The 20,986-nt window shown below is 46.7% G+C and overlaps 1 non-coding gene across 1 annotated transcript; it reads right to left on the reverse strand.

The window, feature by feature from the left end:
• Positions 1-255: 255 nt before the first annotated feature.
• On the reverse strand, positions 256-363 carry LOC131907517 (U6 spliceosomal RNA). Its single transcript, XR_009378425.1, has one exon. It is a non-coding gene; the product is annotated as a U6 spliceosomal RNA (small nuclear RNA).
• Positions 364-20,986: the final 20,623 nt, after the last annotated feature.

Consider the following 20,986-nt stretch of genomic DNA (forward strand, 5'->3'; position numbering starts at 1 on the left):
CCCTAGCTCATCCACATTTGTTCCTTTCTTCCTTCCTCCCCTTCCTTCCTTCCTTCCTTCCTTCCTTCTTTCTTTCCTTCCCTCCTCCTCTTCCTCCTCCTCCTCCTCCTCCTCCTCCTCCTCCTCCTCCTCCTCCTCCTCCTTCTTTTTTAAGGATAGAGTTTCCTGGAACGCCATATGTAGACCAAATTGGTATCAAACTCAGAGATCTTCATGCCTCTGCCTGCTTCCCAAGTGCTGGGATCCAAGGCATGTACCACCATCCTCAGCCATACTTCTTTTGCGTGTCTTCCTTGCACAGGGGCCATGCTAATTTTCTCTGTATTGTTCCCATTTTAATACATGCGCTGCTGAAGCAAGTGCACCATACTTCTTTTGTGTGAGAGAAGAGTAAGCCCCCTCTGTGGAATAGGTCCTCTGGTTTAAGGCTTCTGTTTCTAGAAAAGCCAGGATGATATACACCCATCCTAAAGATATTAAGGGCCTAAAAAGCAGTGCTTGGGAGCAGAGTTAGGAGACACTCCTGGTGAAGGGCCAGACCGTGGATATTTTAGGCTTCGAGAGCCATACAGTTTCTGTTACAACCACTTGACACTTGTCACTTTGCACAAGGGACCACGGAACTGTGTAAATAAAGGAGCGTGGCTGTGCTCCAGTAAAATATTACGTAGTCACACTGAAATTTGGGATTACTATAATTTTCACATGTCATGAAATACTATTCTGCCTTTGACTTTTTAAACAAAAACTTGCAGACCACACTAAACCAGGATTTGGCCAAAGCTCCTGAGTAGCTTTGATTACAGACCTGTTCTGCCAGGCCCTGCTGCTTCTATATTTCAAAACCATCCTAGATGTCTACAATGTAAGGCCACTAGTTTTTACATTACACCAAAATTTCCACATCTAAATGAATGCTGCCTTCCCACTGGTGCCCTTGGGAAATAGTAGACTCAGTGCCTCTCCCCTCTCAGTATTAACCAGGCTTCATTTGGATATTTAAGACGGGCCCTTTGTTGTTCTTAGTTTTGCAGGGCTGGGATGGGACCCAGAACCTTTTACAGGTTGGTCAAGTGTGTCACACTGCTGAGCTGTTTCCCCAGCTCCTGTTTGCTTTAAAACAAACAAACAAAAGCTGGAGAGATGGCTCAGAGGTTAAGAGCACTGACTGCTCTTTCAGAGGTCCTGAGTTCAATTCCCAACAACCACATGGTGGCTCACAACCATCTGTAATGAGATCTGGTGCCCTCTTCTGGCCTGCAGGGATACATGTAGGCAGAACACTGTAAACATAATAAATAAATCTTTAAAAAACAAAAAAACAAAAAACAAATAAACACCACCACCCCTCAGAAAAAAAAACCCAAGGCCATAAACAATCATTTACTTCAAATCTAATCTTTGTAAGGCCGCATTACTATGGACCTCTTGATGGTAAAGTACAGCTGAGGTAGCCTAGGGCAATATGGGCAGACAATGGCTCTTATCACATTAACTGAGATGGCACTGGAGGTGGGAGAAATCACTGGGAACAATGAAGCAACCGTCATGGCTCTATGGGAAGGGCTGAGGAGGAAGACTTTACCCTGGGGTATGGAAGGATAGAGAGACTTGAGGCTCCCCCCACCCCTATCTCTCTTTCTCTCCCATTGAGTTACATCCCCAACCCACAAGGATTGATTTTTTTAAAGTTATGGTGTGTGAAGTTTGATCTTAGTGGGTAACTTTCCCCCTGAGAAACACACACATTAATGGAGAGACAGGAGGGTGGAGTCGAAGTTGATAGCAGAGACAGAGGCTGTAATCACTTCCAGAGCCATGGATTGTTTCTGGGTGGTGGTGGTGTTAATGTACGCATCTAACATCTCGTACACTACTTATTTGGTTAAAATGCTCATGGTTCTTTCAGGAATTGTGATAGTGTAGACGCATTTGTTTTGTGTTTGGCCACAGGGGAGGGTTGTTGTTCCGGACAATTCAGAGAAACATTTAGGGTAGTTGTGGTTAAGCTCAGCAATTAGGAGGTAGAGGAAAAAAGATGGAGAGTGAGAGGCCAAGCTGGGCTGTACAAGACCCTACTTCAAAAAATCAGACCAGATGCTGGAGGGACAGTTCATTGGTTATGATCAAGCACAGCTCTTCCAGAGGATCTAGGCTCAGTCTCCAGCACCTACTTCGTGCAGCTCACAGTCACTTGTAACTCTAGCTCTAAGGCAGTGGTTCTCAACCTTCTTAGTGCTGCTTGACCCTTTGATACAGTTCCTCATGTTGTGGTGACCCCCACCACAAATAAAATGATTTAGTTGCTGCTTCATAACTATAATTTTACTACTGTTATGAATCATAATGTAAATATCTGATATGAAACCTTCAAAGGGGTCTTGACCCACAGGTTGAGAACCATTGTTCCAGGGACTCTGGTGTCCTCTTCTGGCTCCCTCATGTATCTGCACTCACTTGTACATTCTCATACATAGTTACACCACACACACACACACACACATCATTTAAAAAAATCAATATATTCTTTAAAAGAAAAGAAACCAAATTAAACAACAACCAACCAATCAACTGTGAATGAGAACCCCAGGAAAGAAACTATTTACACAGGCTGATCAACTAATAAAAACTTCAATAACTATGGAAGATTTGGGAATGTTGCTTATCTGGTAGCCTAATTTCAATTTTTTCTGGGCATCTTCAGCCCAAAAGAATCACTCCTTGTCCACCTCTGTGTCAGCCCTAACGTCCTGATAAACAGATAAAAACCTTTAAAATGCATTAACTTAGGAAAACCTATTCTCTACTACTGGAAGCCTAAGAACACTGTCAGGTGACACGAGGCGCGTGTGGACGAGATGCCCTCATCCCCTGGGAACTGCCCACTTAATGCTTCCACTGATGTATTTTAAATTTTATTTTTATTTCATGTGCATCGGTGTTTTGCTTACATGTATGTCTATGTGAAGGCATCAGATTCCCTGAACTGGAGCTACAGACAGCTGTGAGCTGCCTGTAGATACTGGGAATTGAACCCAGGTCCTCTGGAAGAGCAGCCGGTGCTCTTAACTGATGAGCTCTCTCTCCAGCCTCCACTGATGCATTTTTAAAACGCCTTGATTTATAATTTTCTTTGTTCTGTTACTATACAAACTCCATGTGTGGCTGGAGAGACGACCTGGCAGGTAAGAGTATTGTCTGCTCTTCTGAGGACCTGAGTTCAATTCCCAACACTCACCTGGTAGCTCACAACCATCTATAATGGGATCCGATGCCCTCTTCTGCCTCGCAGATGTACATGCAGACAGAGTACTCACACATAAAATATATAAGTAAATAAATCTTTAAAAAAATAAACAACTCCAAGAAACTGCCCTCGTGTTGGAAAACTGTGTTTGCAGAGACCTAAACATGTTGCTGGGTCACAGTCACTCAAAATTGGCTCCAGAATAAACTCTCTCTCGTTCCCTTTGAGGTGAAAGCTGAGTTTTTGCCTTGATACAACCAACCGGCCAAGCAAACAGAAGCACGTGTGCGGACGGCAGAGGATGCTGTGGGCGTCAACAGTCCATAAGTGGGGGGAGGTGGTTCATTGGGTTCCTTGAGAACACACCAGAGAAAGAGTGCTCCGAAGTTGGCCTTTCTTTCTTGTGCGACCTGTGGGCCGGGGCTTCTTACGTGTTGGATAAGCACAGTCCCAGGGACCACACTCTGGCTCTGTGTGACAGTTTTTAGTCATGCCCAGGAGAATCATTTAGCTTCAATTATGGTAAGAACTGAGCGGCTGCTCTCTGTCTCAGCCCTCACTCTCTTCCCTGAGTCAACCGTGCAAAGATTTGGTCCTGGGACACTGAAAGCCTGGGACTGTGCCAAGAAGAAGAGCATGGCGGAATGGAGGCCAAGGACAGGACCGAAGCGCGCTGCCGGGACCCCCATCCCCAGATGTGGTCCCCGGGCCCTTCTCCTCAGCGGGGCAGTCAGCCCCCCTTGTGGCACTTTTTCACCCTCCTAGTCTCCTAACTCCCAGGAGCCAGACTGGGCATCCTGGAAGCAATCAGCTTGTTCCTCTCTGGGAGCCGGACAGTTATTTCCAGGGTGGGGACTGTTAGGGGAGTTCAGGGTTTGGGGTACAGGAGAGGGATGGAAAGAGGGTCTCTTCAAGGGAAGTTCAACAAGGTGTACATGCCAGAATACGGGCCAGCACAGTTTGAGGACTCTCAGGCTAATCCTTTCCTGAAAGTTTGTTCCTATTTCTCTACAAAATACTCCTCCTGGCTGAGAGAGGGGGACCAGCTCTTGGTGGAGGCGGGAGGATCAGGAGTTCAAGGCTATCCCAGGCTACATAGTGAGGGGTGCATGGTCTACACGAGGAAAAAAACCAAAAACCCACTATGAAGTGTTACTATATAAATTAAGTGGCAAATGTTGTCTTAGTTAGGGCTCCTGTTACTGGAATAAACACTGTGATCAAAAGCAACCTGAGGAAGAAAGGCTTTATTTAACTTTTATATCCCGAATCACAGTCTATTGAGGGAAGTCAAGGCAGGGACTGGAGCAGAGACCAGTGGAGGCATGCTGCTTCCTGGCTTGCTCGGCCTGCTCTCTCATATAAGCCAGGACCACCTGCCCAGGGATGGCATCACCCGCAGTGAGCTGGGTCCTCCCACTTCAATCATTAATCAAGAAAGTGCCCCAAAGAGTTCCCTGCAAGCCAATCCAATGGGGGCATTTGCTCCGTTAAAATCCCCTCTTCCAATATGTCTAGGTTTGTGTCAAGTTGACAGAAACCAATCAGTACAGATGTCACACACTGATGACTATTTTTTAAGTGGTAGACGGTGCTTGTCTGCCTGGAAGACACCCATTTTCCACCCCTATTACTTGTCAGATGTCATGATACTTGGTGCATTTTATTATTTGCAGTGCTGGGTGGTGGAACACAGTACTGAAAAGTGCTATGTGAGCACTCTACAACAGAACCACACCCCAGGCGTGACAATTCCAAAAATCACTTTTCCGGGGGACAAACTTTGTGGTGTGTGTGTGTGTGTGTGTGTGTGTCTGTCTGTCTGTGTAGATTAGAGGACAATCTTTGTCCTACTTTTGCTTGAGACAGGCAAAGCTAGCTGGCCTTTGAGGACCAAGGATATGCTTGTGGCCGTTCCCCATGCTGCCATTGCTACCAAGTGTCTACCTTTGGAACTTGCTATGTAGATCAGGCTATATCAAACTCACAGAATCTACCTGGCTCTGCCTCCCAAGTACTGGGATTAATGGTGTGTGTCCATGTCTGGCTTGCGGCTGACAGCACGTGGGTCCTGGAGATTGAATTAGGTTCTCATGCTTGCAAAGAAACAGTGATCTCCCCATTTTTGTTCTTTTTTCAGGGGTGATAAAGTGAACAAACCTTAAAATTACCATTTTTGTTTGCCTTTGTTTTCTGAGACAGGGTCTTCTGTAGCCCAGGCTAGCCTTGAACTTATGTAGCTGAGGATGGCCTTGGATTTCTGATCCTTCTGCCTCCACCTCCCAAGATGGGCAACACCATACTAGCTTTCAAAATCATTTGTATGCCCTATTTTTATAGTCAAATTTATGCATAATCACTCAACTCTTATTATGTACTTATTTTGCAAAGCAAATCCTTCATTTATATTAGTTCTACGACTGAGCTACACCCTTGACCCCTGAACTCACACACACACACACACACACACACACACACACCACACATACACACACAATTAAAAAGTAATTTTTAAAAAGGAACACACTGAACTGAAGGTATATCTCAGCTGTGTTTAGGAAGGCTTGCAATTGGGCCATAATCAGATTAACATTCCTCCCATGAAAAGGAGATGAATTTACTTGAAGGGCCCTAAGGGAACAAGACTTCACAACACTTTGCAATGGGGCTTCTGTATTCTCCAGTGGTGGAACCTTGTCTAGCAAGCGTGAGACCGTAGGTTCAATCCCTAGTGCTGCAAACATAACAATACCCCCAGCTCTTTGAAATAAAGAACCTTCATCTTCAGGGGGACTAACTGAGAAGAAGGGAATGGGAGGGGACAGGAGAAGGTATGGGGTGTGCAAATGTGATCAAAGTTCATTATATGCTTGTATGGACATGTCATGATGAAACTCATCATGTATAACTGAAATATGCTAATAAAAACAAAAGGCAAAAAGAATATTTATTTTACATGGTACTAATAGCCGCGTATCCCTTGTTCTTTCTTTGCTCTGTTGGTCACATCTCGCGTTGATTTTATTAAAGAGAAAGTGTGTGTGTTTGAACTGTAAATACAATCCTGAGGATAAACAAGCAACGTTTCCGTCAGGGCCTCAGAGTACGTAATAAATATGGCTCTCAGATCTCTACTGTGTGGTAGTGAATGCATTTAGGAATCCAGGGGGCCCCATGACTGAGGTGCTGTCAAGCTCAGCAGCCTCTTCCTGGAGCCCCTCCCTTCAGTCCGACACCCCCACCCTGCCTGTTCCTACCAAGTCTTTCCACCAAGGGAAGGGAATCAGAGCGTGTGCTCGCAATTTTGAACCTCTAACTTTTCTTTCAACCCCTTTGCGGAAGCCAGTACTGGCGAGGACCTGCTTCCTGCTGGCACTGAAGACTCAAAGGAGACATGGCAGCTGTCCACTACTGCCCAAGGGATCGCTGACGACCGTGACACAAAGCCAGCAGTGAAGGTGTGTAAGAAGTCTGCCCACCATGGTCCTGTCACTGAGCGTCCAGGATACGGAGACACAGTCTGGCCACAGGCTGCCCAGCCTGGTCTTAAGCATGCTAGCTCCTGGTAGAATTTGGACCACCAGCTGAAGGTTTTGGAGTGCTGGTGGCATGCTGAAGCCTCAGAGGATTTCTTGCAATTCCCCTCTGTCTTGTCATATGCTTAAAAACAAGTCAAAAACTTCACAGCTTGTATAATTGGACCATTCGGGATTCATTTTAAATTTGGGACTAGTATAACTCCTTCATGTAATAAACTGTAAAGAGCCAAAAAAAAATTGGACAGCATAAATTGGACTTGGTGAGTTTAAAAAGGAAAAGAAAAGGAGAACATGAAGTTGGGTGGGTAGGGAAGTGGGGGTAGATCCGGGAGGAGTTGGCAGAGGGAATGAATATTATCAAAATACATTGTATGAAATTCTCAAAGAACAAAAATGTCATTTTAAAAAAGAAAGAAAAGAAAAAGACTTAGGAAGCAAGTTCTAGGTCAGATCCAGGAGTGCCTAAGAGCACACAGTTCCTTTGCAGGCACCCCAAAGCTAGAGCAGTTCCTGATCAGGGGAGAACTCCCCTGTTTGAAAGCACACACACACACACACACACACACACACACACACACACACACACACAAACACACACACACACACACACACACACACACACACACACACACACACACACACACGGCTCTGTAAGTCGCTCAGCAGGCCAGGCCCAGCTCACTACCGCTGTTAGCTGACTACTCCTCATGTACCTTTCTCAAAGACCCAATTTTTATCTGTCCTGTGCTCCCTGTAACAGACTTCCCCTTCAGTCTCCTCTCACATCCCAGGCGGTCATCACCAGTTCACTTTTATGGGGTTCGTAAACCCCTCCTGCTTCTTACTGCTGCTCTGGGACATGGGAACTCAGGTAGACCTGTCAGAACACTTCATCTCTGGGGCAGATGGCAGCGTTGGAGAAGGGAACGGTGACAGATGTGGCTGTACACAGGAGGCCTGGGCACTGTCCTTATCCCCGCGTGCCTCCAGAAGTCTCAGCCATGGCAGCGCTTTTCTTCATCCCTCCTTTTCCTGCTTTGAGAGTCTGCTTCTCAGAGGGCATGGAGTTTGAGACGTACAATGCCTTGGAGCTGCTTTCTTTCAGGCTCTGATGTACTAAAGAGTCAACCTCAATTCATCTCATTTCCAAGAGATCTGATAGTCCAGGAATGACTGAGGACATCCTGAGATCACACCTCACCACTGCAGTTTAGCTTCTGAAGTGTCCTGGGCTAGAATGAAGCTTTGGGGAGCGGAGTCCAGGAGATGTAACAGGGGACATTTTTCCTTTCTAGAGTTTGATTGGAAGGGTTTTCTGATTCTGTCTTATCATGAGTGGGTGGCAAGCAGTCAAGGGGGAGTGGAGGGACTGAGCTGAGAGAGTGGATGAGAGGAATCCCGCCCCCACTAAGAGGTCTTGGTAGCAGCGTGATGGCAGGGGGCCAGATCCCGAGAAAGGCAGGCAGGACAGGGTTTGAGTTGCCTTTTAGGGAAGCAGCTGCACCAGCAATTCCGGGCTCGGAATTCACTTTGCCAGTTCAGTTCAAGCCTTGGCTCCTTCTTTCCAGTGTGTCCTAAAGAGCACGTGTTCGGAGTCCAAACTCGAGTGTCTCCAGTCCTTCTCCTCAGCCTGCTACATACAGGTCTCCTGCTGGGGTAGGTCCCCAAGACCTCAGAGGAGGAAGCCTCAGAGTTGTATATGAGGGATAATTATTAGTAACCAAATAGACAGTTCTGCTATGCAAGGAGTAAGAATGGGCTTATCCTGCCCCTCCCCACCCTCCTCAAAAGTAAAAATCTTTACCGGGAATGGGGGGCTCACATCTTTAATCCCAGCACTCCTACAGAATTTCTTTTCTTACCAAGTGAGAAGTGGGAGGCAGAGGCAGGCGGATCTCTGTGAGGCCAGCCTGGTTTACAAAGTGAGTTTCCAGGACAGCCCGGGTTACGCAGAGAAACCCTGTCTCGAAAAGCAGCAACAACAAAAAACAAAACAAACAAAAAAGTAAAAAAAAAAAAAAAAATGGGGCTTATCATGAGTGGAGAAAGATGTGGCCAGATCACCATGTTCTCTTTGGTTGTGCTTCTGCCAGAACATCTCCATTCCCTCTTTGCTGTAGCTCTACGATGCTAGGAAGAGGTAGGCCTGTGAACTGCTGGTACTCCCAGAGAAGGGGAAGCCTCCTGAGGGCTTTAGCTGTTCTTTCCACTGAAGACATAGATGGACTATCATCAGGTAGAGCAGGTGGCTCATGAAAGCATCCCTGGGGTAGGATACCTGATGGAGATGGGTCAGAAGATACAGGTAACGGTGGCTCCCGGTGGTGGGATGGACGGGTTCCTAGAGCCTGCTCTTCCAATCTCAGTGCCAATCCTGGCTCCCACTAGCCTCCGTAGAAGGCCACCCATAGGTGTCCCACCCCAAGGGCAGCCCTACTTCCTGGGAGGGATAGAGGGGCCTGTATGAGATCTCATCATGCTACTCAGAATGGCCAGCAATTTAAAACATACGAATTATTTACTTCGGGCATCTTCCATTTAGTAATTTCCAACTACAGGTAAATGAAATTGTGGAATGTCTGCTGGCAGAAGTGAACTGTAAACAAACACACAAACAAACAACCCAGAAACTTTCGCTCCTCTTAAATCTCACAGAGCTCTGTTTCAAGTTCTCTTCATTTTACTCTCATTATGCATTTGCTGATGGGCTGTGACTGCACTTCTACCTACTCCTCCATCCTCCTTCCTTGGACCAGGCCCCTTCCAGGTATTCCAGTGTCTATTCTTGCGCCCCTCTACAAAGCAGCCTGAGGGAAGGAATCTTTCCTTTATTTCTTCTTCTTCCTCTTCCTCTTCTCCTCCTCCTCCTCTTCTCCTCCTCCTCCTCTTCTTTCTCCTCCTCTTCTTCTTTTTCTTCCTCCTCCTCCTCTTCTTTTCCTTCTCCTCCTCTTCCTTCCTCTCTTTTTCTCCTTCTCCTTCTTCCCCTTCCCTCCTCTTCCTCCTCCTCCTCCTCCTCCTCCTCCTCCTCCTCCTCCTCCTCCTCCACCTTCTTCTTCATAGTATCTAGCCCAGGCTGGTCTTAAACTTTCAATTTTCCCACCTTATCATCTGGAATGCTGGGATTACTGTCATTCTCTAGAGCACCCAGCTCCTGTGTTTCTAAAGCAGTTCTTGCATCATCGCATTTTCCCCCTAAGGACATCCAACAGACTCTTCCCCTGGCCCACAAGGCCCTATAAGACAGGCTCTTCCTGCTTGCGGCTGCTTCTCTCTGCCCTCTTCGCCCCCTGTGCGGTCGCCTTATCTGTGGTCCTGATCTTACCTGTTGCATCTTCAGCTTTCAGGTGCCAGATTTAATGACAGCTGCTCCTCCAGCAGCTCGCCCTGACTTCTGAGCTAGAGGATCCCTAGTCACTTATCTGTACTTCATTCTCTGTGCAGCATTTATCAGCATATGATTACCTCATGTAGTCATTATGTACGTCATCTCTCTCCAACAACACCCTGAGCCCATACCTTGAACTCTTGAATGTAAGGTTCTTGAAGCTGGAATCTGTCTACTGCCACCGTCCGGGACTCTAACTTGGCACATGGCAGGCACTGAATATTTGTGGGCACCTCCAACACTCCTGACTCTTGTGCTGTGGTAAGTACCCACAGAGGAAGTTGTGGAGAATGTGAGGCCTTTCCTCTCCTCTAGGTCTGTGTCCAGCCCATAGCCATCTGCCTCTTCCTGTTTTTGTCCCCATTTCCTAGTGTGAGATACTAGCCAGGTGAGTGCTGGGAAGGAGTAGATAGATGGGAAGAACGGGAGCCAACATCATGTCCACACAAACACAGGCCAAAGTCCAGATTGATGGTATCGAGCCTGAATGACTTCAGCTGCATCTAATTTAACCTGGGCCGACTCACTGGAACCTTGTGGGCTAGTTGTCTGATTTCTGCTCTTTTCCAAGCTTCAATTAAGGGAGCAACAAAAGATCCCTCTTATGAGCCACGAGTGGTGATCTCATCAGCTAAGACAAATATTTTCTTTCTAGTTATATTTATAGAACTCTTTCTTGTTTCCTTGGACGATCCTGGCTGGCATCATCTGTTTACCTTCTCTTCATCTGGGACTGCATGTGTGGGGAGCAGCTTTTTATCTGTGCCTTCTAGCCGTGCTGGATTTCCAAGTCTTCTGTTTTCTTCTCTTAGCTTTCATCTGCAAGGCTCTTGTCAAGTCAAAGAGTTTGTAATCTCCAGTCACCAAGGCACTAACTAGTACTATTTAAAAAGAAGAGGAAGAAGAAGAAGAAAAAGAAGAAGAAGAAGAAGAAGAAGAAGAAGAAGAAGAAGAAGAAGAAGAAGAAGAAGAAAAAAAAAAAAAAAAAAAAAAAGGCCCCCTTGGCTCCAGCCCAGCACTGATTTTTCTTAGCAGAGCCTCTGTCCATAGGATGGGATTTATTTCTCCCTTTCCCACCAGTCAAAAGCTTCAAATGCAAGGCCATCCTTGGTACCATCCCTGGGTAGGAAGCATGCACTATTCCCATGGGCCCTTAGATTCATGTCCAACTTCCTCCTTCAGTGTTGGCTCCTGCCACCTGGGAATGTTTGTCAAGGGTGCAGAAAAAGGTGCCATGGTCACCAGAAAGAGACGCTGAGGACAGGTTCCTCGAACAGAGAGAAGCTGGCTGTGGTGCCTCTAGGCTGTCCTGGAACTTGCTATGTAGCCCAGGCTGGCCTCGAACTCACCGATATCACCTACCTCTGCCTCCTGAGTGCCGGATTAAAGGCATGTGCCACCACTGCCTGGCTCTGAGGCAAATTTTTGGGAGGCTGGAAAACATCACGTTTATACACAAAGCGCTGACGGACATAGACTTTACACACATGTAATACAGAGTAACGATCAGGAAGATGCTAACATCCTTATGACAATGACAGGGCAGTCAAGGAACTCACTAGGCGGCCGCCTGTGCACTTGTACAAGCCATTTTTTGAATCTTCGCTATGAGTGACGAAGCTAAAACACATGCCCACTAAGTTAGAAACATCTGTTCGGGGGTATTTGTCCGCTAACGAGCCCGATGATATCATAAGGTAGGAAGGGAGGAGGCACAAGCTGGGATTGCAGGTTGAAGCAAGCCGGGGAGCCACTGCTTGTTGGGAAGCGTGAATTCACTGGTCACAGTTTTAAAATAAAAAAATTTGGACATGGCACCTGTCAAAAGATCCTTCATTATGAATTGGAGACATGTGAGACTTCCACAGAGGTGTGCTTTAGAAACAGACTTGTGAGTACACAGGCTTTGTCTGTGTCTTTGAAGTCAGAGCTTCAGGCTTCGGCCAGCTTCACCTTCCAAAAGGCTGTTGTCATCGCCTCGCTGATCCAGATGGAGATGGAAGCAAGTGTAGGTGGGTGTGTGGGCTGAGGAAGAGCACCTGGGGCACTTTCCCGTGTGCAGCAGCCCACGACCCCAGGGCACCAGCTCTGTGGACATGCCCCTTGTGCTGGGCTGTGCCTGGGATGCATTGACATGAGTTCCTCCTGGACAAGCTTCAAGACCATGAAGTCACCTTCCTCTGCTCTTGGTTTTGATCCAGAATCTTTCTGGTGCTGACCCACATCCAACTTGGGCTTTAAAGGTTAAAAAAAAAAAAAAAAGAAGTGATTGGGAACAACTGGGGACAGTCTGTAAACAAGCAACAGTGACAAGTGGCTGAATACTAGGAAAGAGATCTTTTTCAAAATGCAATCAGGAGGGCCTTATGGTGTGAGAGAGGGCAGATGCGGGATGGTGAGAAATGCATCTTTTCCTCGGCACTTTTGGATGCAGAAGAGATATACATGATACTCATGTTTTTTGCTTTTTTTTTTTTTTTTTTGGTTTGTTTGTTTTTTTAAATCTCTATTGAGAGGCAAATACAAAGCAAACCGGGCTTTGTGCTCAGCTCCAGAGACTCAGACTACATAGTAAGAAGGTATTGATTGGGATGTCTTGTTAAGCCCTGGTCTTTCAAGTTACCTCATTTTCTTTCCTTTACTAGAAACTGTGGCATAGAAAGAATTCAGTTATAATGGAGCTAGTTAAATTTACAAAGGACCTGTGACCCAGGACCTTGGTTGGGCACTGTGGGAAGTCAGGAAAAGCATGTACTTGCTGTTTTCTGACATGTTTTGATCTTAGGTTTAATTATTCTGATACTTTCCATCCAGTGGGTTAGATGGAGTATAAGAGAGAGGTCAAATGAGTGTGAGAGAGACATGCACTCAGGTTCTGCCTCAACCACTTGCTAACTTTCGGACTCTGCGCAAAGCACACCTTCCCCATTGATACTGTAGATGGTTTTCCCGCTTACTTTTCTCGCCACGAAGTTTGCCAAGTAAGAAATAAATACGACAAGTGGCTATAAACCGTTGTGTCTTGTGCGAACACAAGCACATCTGTCCCCCTGGATAAACCCTCCTTTAAGCTCTGATTGAGATGCTTCCGTCTGGAAGTGTTGACGGAATCTGACTGCAGGTTTGAGTCTCAACACCTGTGAAATCCACCCATTCGAACAGCCTCCTGTCTACCAGCATCCCACTGCTCTAGGTCTGCTGCGTGGCGCTGACCTCCCTCCCAAGTGCTGGGATTACAGGCATGCACTACCATGCTCAGGTCTTCAGTCTTATGGATTGCAAGAAGTAAGTTTGGGGTATGTGTCCCCCACTCAGGAGGGCACGGAGGGGAGGCATAGCAACAGGAATCCACATCGCCATGCCTGCCTTGTTCAGTGTTAAGGTCAGATTGGAGTTTTAGGAATGTCACTCCCAAATCAGAGGGGGAGCTAGAGGGGCAGGACTCAGAGTAGTGAAGGTGACCTGACCAAGAGAGCAGGGAAAGAGCCGAAGTGCTGCTCTATGGGAGTGAGTGTGTGTGTGCGCGTGTGTGTGTGTGTGTGTGTGTGTGTGTGTGTGTGTGAGAGAGAGAGAGAGAGAGAGAGAGAGAGAGAGAGAGAGAGAGAGAGAGAGAGAGAGAAAGAGAGAGAGAGAGAGAGAGAGCTGGGAAAACGGGGAGAGAGCTCCTGCCAATGCGCAAGCCCAGGATTAGACTGGAGAATGGGTGTGAGGGGAAGATGAAGGTCAGTTTAAATGATGTTAAAGTCCCAGTAGGCTTCTCCCATGCTTAAAATAAATTGTGGTAAAATGCACCTAGCAGCCAGGCATTGTGGCATACACCTTTAATCCCAGTACTCAGGAGGCCGAGGAAAATTGATCTCTCTGTTGCAGGCCAGTCAAGGCTGCATAATGAGACTCTGTCTCTAAAAACAATAATAATAAAGCACATGACATTTTGCCATCTTAACCTTTAAGAGTGAAACAGTCCACTCTATTAAGTGCATTAAGATATTAAGTGTGTGTGAGTGGGGTGGAGAGAGGGCTCCTCAGATACAGCATTTACTGTTTTCTACACAGCCACAGAACTGGGGTGCTGGATAAAAAATGTGGGGCTGGGTGTGTTGGCATGTGCTTATAGTCTGAGCAGTTGGGAGCCAGAGGCAGGAGGAGAGCAAGTTCAAGGCCAGCCTGAACTACATAGTGAGCTCAAGTTGAGTTTGGTCAATACGGTAGGATTCCGCTCCCCACTCCCCACAAAAAAGTATTCCCACAATCACTAGTGCGACCATAATCACCACCCACCACAGAACTCTTTCCTCATAAAACCTGAAACTCTGCTCCCGACACCATCTTCAGTCCATGGAATTCTATGAATTTTTTGATGATTTGGCTATTCTAGGAGTCTCATATAAATGGTATTGAGTAATATTTTCTTTTTGTAGCTGACTGATTTTACTTACTATAATGTCCCCAAGTGTCAGAATTTTCTTCCCTTGTAAGGCAAACAATCTCATTATATATATTTGAAGTTTTTATTATGATGCACAATAAAAAAATGTAGTTTACTGGCTGATATGTAAAATTAAATTAAATTATAAAATAAAAAAATTTTAAAAAATGTAGTTTACATTATGATCTATTACACATGTATATATTATTGAAATGACATCTCATTAGTATGTGTTATACAATGCGTATCATTTAAGTAAATATTTTAGATCCAAACCACACTTCCTTTAGGTGAAGTACTCTGACATATTCCTATTCAAGTTCTTTAAAAAACAATGCTGCTATAACCCTCTAGCTCAGCTTCATGAGACACTAATGGGTTGTGTTCTGTAGTTTGTAAATAATTGGTCTGTTTAGACAGTGAGGTTATCCAGGAAAATAGCAAGGCTTGGTGTGGATTAGTGCCAAGGCTTTGAGTGAATCTGGAGGGGCAAAAACTGTGCCATGCATTTGTCCTCATGAATGGCCTGCAACTGCAGCCCAAGCTACTAAATTAAGTTCAAACTATCCGTTTGTATTAAGTATAAACAGAATAATTCAAGGCTATGCTGACTCTCCCAGTGGGCTGCAGCTGGCATAGGTCTTTTGCATTGATTTATTCATTGCCAGTGACCCTTGCTCTCCATTTTTCTATCTCCTCCATATTCCCAGGCTCTATTCTCTGCTCTGAGAATGGGGAGTAGGATCCAAAGCAGTGGCTTCTAGATCTCCCAGAATCCTCAGCGGTCTAGAACCCCCAGTAGAGGGGCAATATGTGTAATGGATGGTGGGGTGGGGCTGAGCCTCCAGGCCGCATGCTGGGCTGTGCCTTGCTGAGAGTGGAGTGCAGGTTTGGGGAAGCACAGAGAATGGAGGGCAGGCTTCCCACCCAGGGTGTGCATCAGGATACCTGATGGTCCAGAATGTTCAGACCTTTCGTCATTGCCTTCCTGGGTCACTGCTCTCTCAGCTGTATCTGTTAAATATTAACACACCAGTGTCCCCAGGGAGTCACTATCATTAGTTAGCTAATCTCTGTGGCATCTCACAGGGTGAGGTCAGCCCAGTCAGCTTGTGAATTGCAGAGAAAAAAAATGGGGGGGGGGCAGACAGGGGACCATCTGCATTCCTCTGGCACCCCCTGCATTCTGCACAGCAGTGGCCATTGAGGACATGGCAGAGTCCATGTGCTTTTGGCACACTGGCCTAAGAGCGGTGTAGGAGTGGTCACACCGAGCATTCTCAGTCTAGGACTTGGAGTTTGTTTGCAAAGGTCCAGGAAGAATTGGACTTGTTAAAAAAAACAATGGGTCTGAGGTTGTTCCCATCACAAACCTAGAGCTCAGTGTTAGGCAGCCAGGTAGAGACTAGATGGGGAGCTTGTCAGGATTTTGAAGAGGCTGACCAATGAGAATCATAGAGAACCTCAGGCTGGGCCATTTAAGTAGCAAAAAAATTTATACCTTGAGAATACCTATAAAGCTGGTACAGCACTTACCTAACACAAAAGAGGCCCTGGATTCTAGCCCCACCCAGATAGAGCATTGGTTCTCAGCCTTCCTAATGCTGCTACAGTTAGGATCCTGCCCTCGCTCTGGTACATGCGCAGCTTGGGTTCTTGCATCTTATATCATCAATGGGCATGGACCTTATGTACCCACCTTAAAAGGCCGGACACGGACCCCCATGCTCTCTCTCTGCTCTGCTCCATTCCTTCATCTTTCTCACCAGGCCTGGTCCCTTTCCCGCCCCCCTCCCCAACTCCTTTACCCTCCTAATAAAGCTCTAAAAAGTACCATTGGGTTCTGTCGTGACCGTGACCTTTCCACAAGGTAACCAGCCCCACCACCAGCACTGATTACCTCTCAGCTACCCTTTAATACAGTTCCTCATGTTGTGGTGACCCCAACAATATAACTATTTTTGTCGCTACTTCATAACTGTAATTTTGCTACTGTAATGAATTGTAGTGTAAATATTTGTGTTTTTCAGTGGTCTTTGGTGATCCCTGTGAAAGGATGGTTCTACCCCCCCCAGGGGTCACGACCCACAAGTTGAGAATCTCTGAGATAGAGACAGGAGAGGGAGAGGAAGTGTGTGTGTGTGTACATCCATAAAACATGCTGATTGATTTGGAGATTCAATTATACAAAAATATAAAGATTTTTATGCAACTTTTCTGTATATGGATGGCACTCTATATTATCAAGGTTCTATTTGAGCAATGGCTTCATTTTACCCTTATAACCCAGTGAGGTTAAGAGTGGTCAGTGATGCCGGGTGGTGGTGGCACACACCTTTAGTCACAGCACTTGGGAGGCAGAGCCAGGTGGATCTCTGTGAGTTCAAGGCCAGCCTGGTCTACAGAGTGAGAACTACACAGAGAAACCCTGTCTCGGAAAAAAAAAAAAAAGAAAAAGTGGTCAGTGACATGCTCATAGCTCTGTTCCAACCCCGTGGTCTCAGGTCCCAGCCCTTTTCCTCAATAAAGAACCTGAGAATTGCCGGGCGGTGGTGGCGCATGCCTTTAATCCCAGCACTCGGGAGGCAGAGCCAGGCGGATCTCTGTGAGTTCGAGGCCGGCCTGGGCTACCAAGTGAGTTCCAGGAAAGGCGCAAAGCTACACAGAGAAACCCTGTCTCAAAAAACCAAAAAAAAAAAAAAAAAAAAAAAAAAAGAACCTGAGAATTAAAGCATGAGTAGTTTGATCTGTGTGAAGTGGAAAAAGAACCTGGATGCTCTGGCCTCAGACCTAGGGCTTTCTACACCACTCCCATATTCTCTCCTCCAACCCCGTTTTCTTTGCCTAGCCCTGCCAGCCCTTACTTGCTCCTGGCCTAGCTAAGAGAAAGGACACCTTAAGGTCCTCATATGTGGGTCTTCAGAGGTATCACAGCATGTGACGTGTCCATGTGTCTGATGGACATCAAGAATTTGGTCCTTTCTGAATGAAGCTTGGTCCAGACTGTCTCTAACATTTTTTTTTTTTTTTGTTTTTTTGTTTTTGTTTTTTTCGAGACAGGGTTTCTCTGTGTAGCTTTGCGCCTTTCCTGGAACTCACTTGGTAGCCCAGGCCAACTTCAAACTCACAGAGATCCGCCTGGCTCTGCCTCCCGAGTGCTGGGACTAAAGGCGTGCGCCACCACTGCCCGGCAATCTCTAACATTTTTAGAAGGAGAAGACCACTGAGCCTCTGACTGCTGGGGCTGCTGGAAGGATTGTTTCAGCTCAGGGGGTCAGGATCAGCTAGGGTAGCAGCATAGCAAGCCCCTGTCTCAAAAAAGGAAAACAAATAAATAAAACAAAATGATTAAGGGTGGCCCATAGTTCAGTGAGGAGTAGTCAGTGTTAGCAACGTGGGATGGAGCAGTTGGCACAAAGTCATTGGGAGCCTCGGCTCCTCTGAGTCCTGGTGTGCCCATCTGCTGAGGGGTCCCGGACTGCTGAGGCTGCCCACTTAACCTAGGCCACTCTGCACACTGGAGACCATTGTTCTGTGCTGCCTAGGGCTGAGGAGGTGCTGCAGGGCGTCCTGACCTAGTGAATGGCTGTCTTTGGGAGTCATGCTTTCTCCTCCTTTCAGGACTAGCTAATTTACTGCAGATCCAAATAGCTCCAATGGAAGCTGGGTCTCAGGAAGGCCACATCTGGCCTCCAGCATAGAATTCCAGGGCAGGAAATGCCAGCTAAGTACTGATTCTCCTCCGCTCTGTTTTGTTGACACCGGCCCTATATTTTAAACTGAATCAAGTTTTCACCTCTGCTCCCTCCCTGAGGTTGAGGGAGGAGGTTGATCTGAGGTTTAGAGAGAATGCAGGCCACCCACATCCTCCTGCCTTCGGAAGAGGATAAAAGGAAGCTGCATCCAAGAACACAGTGTGCTCTCTCTTCGAAAGGCTACTTTGGTAGGTTCCCTTAGCCAAACAAGAACCCAGGAGGAGCCTGGGATAGACAGGATGTGGATGAGGAAAGGAAGGAGTTGAGGGAGGTAGAGGGGCTGGAGAGCATGTGTGGAGAAGTTAAGTTTCTAGGTGTTTTGAGTCCAGTGACAAGCTGGAAAATCCACACCACGTTATTTCTTTACTTCAAGAGGCCTGGTTATGCATCAAGCCAGGCGATTCTTCTCATTCATTCAATAAACATCCACAGAGCTAGGGTCTGGAGAGAGGGCTCAGAGGTTAAGAGCACCGACAGCTCTTCTGGAAGACCGGGGTTCAATTCCCAGCACTCACATGGCAGCTCACAACAGTCTGTAACTCCAGTTCAAGGGAAATCAGACTCCCTCTTCTGGTCTTTTTGGTTACCAGGCATGCACACAGTGCAGCAACACGCAGGCAAAACACCCGTTGTACATATAAAATAAAAGCTTAAAAAACATATTCACATACTCCCTCTATAGGTCAGAAGTTAGAAATACAGAAATAACATGTACAGCTGAACCCCAAAGGAGTTAATAGTTAAATAGTTAAGTGAAAAATTCACTTAAGAATTGGTGGTTACTGCAATATAAGTAAGTAGGGGTTGCTCTAGATGCTGTCTTAGTTAGGGTTTCTATTGCTGTGAAGAGACACCATGACCACAGCAACTCTTATAAAGGAAAACATTTAATTGAGGTGGTGGCTTACAGTTTCAGAGTTTTAGTCCATTATCATCACAGCAGAGAACATGGCAGTTGGGAGTATGGTGGTGTGCAGGTAGACACGGTGCTGGAGAAGTAGCTGAGAATTTTACATCTTGATCTGAAGGCAACAAGAGGTAGTCTGTCTCACTGGGCATGGCTTGAGCATATGTGAGACCTCAAAGCCCGCCTCCACAGTGACACACTTCCTCCAACAAGACCACACCTACTCCAACGAAGCCACACCTCCTAATATAAATGGCTCCCTTTGGGGGCCATTTTCTTGTAAACCACAACACATGCTTTTAATCCCAGGCCCTCAGTAAGTGGAGCAGAAGGATGTTGTGTTCCAGGCCAGCCTGGGCTATGAGGCCATGTCTCAAAACAAAATAAGCCCTCTAAAAGGAGGAGGAGGAAGAAGAAACAGCAACAGCAATAAACCAGTGAGACAAACAAAACAAAGCAACAAACGACAAAGACCAGAATAGAAAAGAAAAAAGGAACGCAGACCTGAGAGCACCTAATCCACACAGGACGGTGGGAGACATTTAGGAACTCCCCCTAATCCACATGGGACGGCGGGAGACGTTCAGGAACTCCCCCTAATCCACACAGGACAGCGGGAGACATTCAGGATCTCCCCCTAATCTACACGGGACGGCGGGAGACGTTCAGGATCTCCCCCTAATCCACACAGGACAGCGGGAGACATTTAGGAACTCCCCCTAATCCACACAGGACAGCGGGAGACGTTCAGGAACTCCCCCTAATCCACACGGGACAGCGGAGACGTTCAGGATCTCCCCCTAATCCACACAGGACAGCGGGAGACATTTAGGAACTCCCCCTAATCCACACAGGACAGCGGGAGACGTTCAGGAACTCCCCCTAGAAGTGATAACTGGGTGGAACTCTGGACACATGCTGGACAGGTTCTTCTTAACGTGACATGGTCCCTCAGGTGAACAGTTCCCTTTCTTTAAAACGAGGAAGGGAAGGGTTAGGGAGGAGACTTTGGCAGGAAAGTGTTTGCCGTGTAAGCATGAGGACCTGAGTTCCACGCCCAGCGCCCACATCAAAAACCCAACCAAACAACCACCGAAAGCTGGGTACTGAGGGGTGCCATGGGCAGTGGAGACAGAAGGTCCCTAGGACTTGTTAGGCAGCCAGTCCAGCTGAGTGGCTGAACTCCACTTTTAGTGAAGAGACTCTGTCTCAAAAAGTAAAGTAGAGAGTGTTTTCGAAAGCCACCCAGTGCAGACCTCTCCCTTTTACATGTGCGTGCATACACATGTGCCCCTCCCCCACGGAAGTGGAGGAAAGATTTATTTTGGTTCATGGTTTCTTTCAGCCCACGGTTACTTATCCATTGCCTTTAGGCCTGTGGTGAAGCAGAACATCATGGCAGATACACGTGGAAGAAAACTGCTCACTCTCTGGAGGCCAACAAACCAAGAAGGGGATGGGGAGGAAAGGCCTGGGTCTCCAACAGCCCCTTCAAAGTACATCCCCCTGTGCTGGCTAGTTTTATGTCAATTTGACACACTGGGAACCTCAACTGAGAAAATGCCTTCCTAAGGCCCAGCTATAGGCATTTTCCTAATTAGTGATTGGTCAGGCAGGGCCCAACTCATTGTGAATAGTAGCATCCCTGGGCTGGTGGTCCTGGATTCTATAAGAAAGTAGGCTGAGCAAGCCATGAGGAGCAAGCCAGTAAGCAGGACCCCTGC

This window comes from Peromyscus eremicus, chromosome 3 (assembly GCF_949786415.1).
Source record: "Peromyscus eremicus chromosome 3, PerEre_H2_v1, whole genome shotgun sequence".
Classification (NCBI taxonomy): domain Eukaryota; kingdom Metazoa; phylum Chordata; class Mammalia; order Rodentia; family Cricetidae; genus Peromyscus; species Peromyscus eremicus.